Raw genomic sequence first — 5,653 nt, 5'->3', positions numbered from 1 at the left:
GGTCTTGGGTCTTGGGTCTTGGGTCTTGGTGGAGGGCCTCCGGCCCAATAAGACTATTATTTTTGGACCAAGTTAAACTCAAAGTTTTTCTATTTAATTCCCGAAAAATGGCATGCATTTTATTTTAACAACACGTAGTTCGTTTAAAAACAACATGCTGTCTGTCTTCTTGACGATAAGTTTAAACGAGAAAAGATCTTGCGGAGCAAGTTTCGTAATGCCTCGCCTCCGAGATCCTCGCGAGATTTCCGCTAACATGCGCACGTGCTGCATCAGTTGCGGAAAGTGGCTCGTCTTCTCCCCTTTATAAACTCGTCTCCTCCTTCATTTCTCATTACGTTTTTTCACAACCAAAACCAGCAAATCCTTTAGCGTAAGTTCTAGAGAGTGTTTCGTAGAAATGTTAGTTCGTAGAGGTTCGTCACGAGTGCAGCGTGATAACCTATCATGGTTTTATCCTGGGACTCATATTCGTACAGATCAATCGCACTAACGGAGCGAATATTAAGAGTTAAAGAAAGAGATTCGTCTCGACTCCATGCTTTCATTTTCGTTGTGGTTTCGAATCGTCTATATATTTTTATTTAACATCGTTTATATTATATCATTTATTTTGAACCGGTTTTCCGGCTTCTACAATCTTAACTCTTATTTCGCTTTCTATCTAAAGTGTTTGATCGGATTGAAGAACGATCTATAAAAACAGGTTTTGGAACTATGTTTGCGATTTGCTTTCTAGCACTTCCGCGAGACGTTTGTAATTTATCTCGTAAACGGTTTGCGTTTTGCTCTGTAGCACTACCGAAAAAACGTTTATTCATATACGATTCATACAAACCTGTTGTGGTTTCATTCAAACGATGTTTGCGATTTGCTATATGCGTATCCGCGAAATGTTTCTATGTTCTTTTCAAAACGAGTTTGCGATTTGCTTTATAGCCCTTCCGCGAAACGTTTCTTTTTTACTTCATAACGCTTTGCGGATTGCTTTCCAGCATTATCGTGAAACGTTTTTGATACATTGTTAAAACGTTATATACATGAATCGTTTATATATTTTCCTTAACATCATTTATATTATATCGTTTCTTTTGATCCGGTTTTCCTGCTTCTACGATGAATTCGTAGCACTAATTATCACATCAAATTTATAGCATCGATCACGCGTCGCATTAACCATGAAATATTCCTTTTGTTTTGTCTTATCTAATCAATAAAGTTATTTAACTTTTTAAGACCTAGAAGTAGTTAACTGTAACTAGACGAATATTTGAAGTATGGAAAACTAATTGAGTTGCTAATCATGAAGCAAACATCAAAATCTAAATATATAATGTATATCACTTGGAGGGTTTGGTATCATAGGACGTGACAGTTTCAAACGATCGGTTAATACCATCCATAACCAAATTAAGAAAATAGATATGACTAAATGAGTATGCGTATATCTGGAATCTAACATGGAGAAATAGAGAACGAAACAGAGCCAAGGTCAACTTGCCAGACACAACCAAAGGGCTGAGTATGTGACCAAAACAATGGTCATCATGAACCGTTTGAATATAAACCGGCAAGTCATCCTTGGCTCAATTCCTTTCTCTATTCCTTCATGCAAGACCTCTGACACAACCAGAGACTCCCATCGTTGTCTCTGGATCTAGAGCTGCTTATTTCAAATGTGTTATCTCTTTCTTTGACTCATGTGTTGTGGTAAAGCCTAGTTGAGATGCATTGGTATTTATAGGCATACAAATGCGACATATTTTGTATATTATTTTATTCTCGATTCCATTTCCCATTGGGAATTTTGACTAAAACCCTAATTCATGAAGAATAAAGTTTAAAAGTTGGTATTAGAGAATATAATCTAGAAGATGGGCTGACCAAAATTTTCAGAATTTCCACTTTCCGATTTATTTCGAATAGTTTATACTCGTTCCACTACTTTATTGAAATATGTTATTAGGTAATACAATGAAATATATGTAGATGGTCGCAGAAACCAATAGAAGAATTTCATTTTGTGGATATGTGGAATATTTATGATCTCTTGCGTGTATAAGTATAATAAATACTTTAAAGCATTCTTCAACAAGAAGATTTACATGTTCTAGAGTTTGTAAACTAACGTCAGCAAAAGGTAGAGCAGGGGCGAAATATCTAGATATAATTTCTTAGGGGTGTACAAAGGGTATCAAATGAATCAATGGGTGCAATAAAAACAATTTTTTAATGTTCAAAGTCTTGATTAATTTCTAATAAAAAAAAAGTTAGAGAGAGGTGAGAGACTTTTCTCTCTCGGTTCTCTCCCCCTCGACCTCTTCTCTCGGCGTCTCTCGTAACCTCCGTCACGGTAGCCGGCGGTGCTTTCTCAACCGCCGGTCGCCACCCCAACAAACGTTCTGTTCTACGCCTCTTTTTCTGTAACCAATCATCCAACCTGCCTCTTCCTTGCTTCAATCTCTCTGGATTCCGTCAAATAGCGACCGGATTTGACGGCTCTAAACAGAAGTCGAGTTGTTCTTGTCTTCTCTGGAGGATTAGCGAAGATGTAGTTGGGTCCCTTGTCTGCCTCTGCCTCTCTGGTTTGTCGCCGCCTCCTCTTGTCTTCACCTCTCCCTCTGTCGATTGCTCAGCCAGAACTTCCCCATCTTGACCTTCGGATCTAAGATGAAAAGACGAGATGAGGCTTTCGTCGGGGACTTCTTTTCCTTATGATTCTTTAGCTCAAAATCATGACGGCTCTACTCGCCGTTTGTGTTGTTGGAGCTTTGGTTCCTCTGTTCTTCATATTTCGAGAAGGAAGCTATTCGTCAATGTTCCAGCCTTTTCCTTGCTCTGAAGCTAGAATCTTTGGTAATGAAATTCACATACTTATAAAAAAATAAAAAAATAAAAATAAAAACAATTTTCTACTTTATCTAGTTGTTTTCTCTCATTTTTTCATACAAATAGAAAAAAAATATGGATGCACACATTGTCTTTGCTGTGGCTTCGCCACTGATTTAGAGAGCTTACATCAATCTAAATCCAGTAGAGGGTTCAGTTCATATAGGAAGATACCAAAATAAACTTTTTGTTTTTGTATATATATATATATATATCTCAATGAGACGGTGGCGGGAAGCTTGAAGTCGTAAAATGGTCTCATGCGACGCCGTATTGGAGCAGCTACTTTTCTCCGCCGTAGAATGAAGGTGGTCCATTAATCTGTTTCGATCTGTGGCTTCTGTGATAACATATAAAAAGAATGCTTTATATATATGGTACGACGTCTAACAACTATGAACTATGTTACCTGAAATGTTCCGTCATGCCATTAGAATATGTGGTCGACTTTTTGTTTTCCTAATTAGTAACTTTGTAGCCTCGTGTTTAGTAACACTTCCGCAAATTTTTCGTAGTCTTGTCTACCTGTATAGTTTAATATTTGATTCATAAATATAACTAAATATAAGCTTTTGTTCTATGGCTCTGTTATAAACCGCATGGCAGTTAATAAAAACAAAAATCTCTAGATGTATCTATATATGTTTTTGTTACTATTAGTACTGCATTGCAGTTGTCCCTGCATGTTGTCATTCAGACTCTATATATACGTGGAGATTTGAATTAGTGCATTGTAGATTATACTCTCCAATTATATAGGACCAACGGTTGAACTGATATGTGATCCAAACATACCTAAACTAACAGAGTTACTGAATCAAAAGTAAATCTAATTTATTGATCAGCAATCTAAAGCGTTTTTCAAAAGCCAAACAAATTATGATGCATTTTCTTAATTCAAAAAGAACAAAAAGATGGAAATGAAGTTTTTGAGACAAATAGAATTAAAATATTTAATGTTTTTCTAATAGAGATGAACTGAATAAAAAAAAAAATCAGGTCTAATCTGGATTTAATCTTCAATACTTAAAACTGTACATTAAAAAGAAAATATCTAAAATAAAGTGATAGATAAAGCTATGCATTTTAAATTTATTTTAATTTGCAAATTCATAAACTTTGCAGAATATGAAAGAAATCCAACTTTTGGAACCAAACAGCAAAACCTAGATACCCACCCTTAATGCTGGCTTTTGAGGTAAGTTAAGAGACGGTAATATATGTACATAGCGAGGCATGTTCTGTCCTCTTCACCAAATCTAATCTATTATGCTGCGATGTATTACTGTTATATTGCTGTCAATTTATTTTCAGTCTTCAAGAGGCAATTCGAAAATAAGAATTTGGGATAACAGCCTTATTACCTTTGCTATTAATTTCTCATGGAGGCACGTTATTTGAATCACTGGATTTAAAACTTAGAAGAGAAAATGAAAGCTAAAAAGGCGATGGTTGTTGCTCATTTATTTGGACTTTTGATTATAAATGAAAAGCTCCCACATGATTGTCCCCTTGAAAGCAACTTCTTACCTATCACTTGATTTCACATCCGTACCCCTGTGTTTGTTAACCTAGTCTTGATTTGGTAATGATTGTATTTTTTGAATTAAATTGTAAAACCTACTTTAGCTCGGTGTTTTAACATTGTGTGCTTATAACCAACGGACTTGCCTATATGAATTAATACTTTATAGGTTTAATAAACTTTTTTAGGTTTGATAAACCTATAAAGTATTAGCCTAAATTATTTAAAACCTAAAGTATTAACATGATGTTATCGAATTCGTCTAATGACGAGACGGGGTGTAAGTACTATTTCCAGGGCCGGCTCATTGGGGGTACAAAAATTTTTCACATACGTTGTCCCTCGTAGTCAGATGGAAGTACTTCACACACTCTTTATAAATTCATTTAACTGCTCACCCACATCGTTCACAAATATCTTCTCGTCAATCTTCTCATTATTTTATTTCCTCCTGTGCCCAACGAAAAAGCTTTCTTCTGCCGACACTCTCTTTCCCAATGGAAACAGTTAAGACCTCCAGGTTCATCACCGAGGTGGCTCCGACTAAGTTGATCTCACCGACGAGAGAACCTTTCAAGAACATGTTGACCACTATCTCCGAGGAAGATTTTGACTTTGAAGAGTTAGTCAGAGCCACCTCAGGGAGACTCTCTTCATCGAATCCAGGCTTCTCTCCTGGGCTCTTGGTTACTACACCAAGATCAACAAACTCTTTGCTTTTCCTTAGACCATTGTTTTTCTTCTTTTTCCAATAAAACAAAGTGTAACGCTCCCACCCGTCCACGGCTCTCGGTCCGTAGGTCCCATCCTATCCGACGGGTGGTGCATTAATTTTCCAAGGCTCGAAATCATTGTTTACTGACCCTGCAATCACCATCTGGCATTTTTCCATGTTTTGGCCTTATTCGCACGGTATCGCGAATCACTTCCCGATAGGTCACACATCTTTTCACTACTCCAGCCCAAGCATGCTTAACCCTGGAGTTCTAAACGGATGTGTGACGAAAAATGTAAGTCAACTTTGGTGACATAGTTAGCCAAATCAATTCTCTTAAGTCTTTCTATATATCACAACTCGGGATGTTACAATTCACCCACTCTCAAAGAATGCAACATCCTCGTTGCGCCCCACGACAGGTCTCAAGACTCCTCTCAGGTCAGAACTGAGACGGCTAACCAGCTCTGATACCACTTGTAACGCTCCCACCCGCCCACGGCTAATGAGCCACCCACGCCCGC

The 5,653-nt window shown here is 37.3% G+C and overlaps 1 pseudogene; it reads left to right on the top strand.

Annotated features, from left to right (window-relative positions):
- The first annotated feature begins 4,809 nt into the window (after window positions 1–4,809).
- On the top strand, window positions 4,810–5,253 carry LOC106321046 (annotated as a pseudogene).
- Window positions 5,254–5,653: the final 400 nt, after the last annotated feature.

Source organism: Brassica oleracea, unplaced genomic scaffold (genome assembly GCF_000695525.1).
Source record: "Brassica oleracea var. oleracea cultivar TO1000 unplaced genomic scaffold, BOL UnpScaffold01185, whole genome shotgun sequence".
NCBI lineage: Eukaryota > Viridiplantae > Streptophyta > Magnoliopsida > Brassicales > Brassicaceae > Brassica > Brassica oleracea.
The sequence above is the reverse complement of the archived record's forward strand: the minus strand, read 5'-3'. Positions and strand labels throughout refer to the sequence as shown.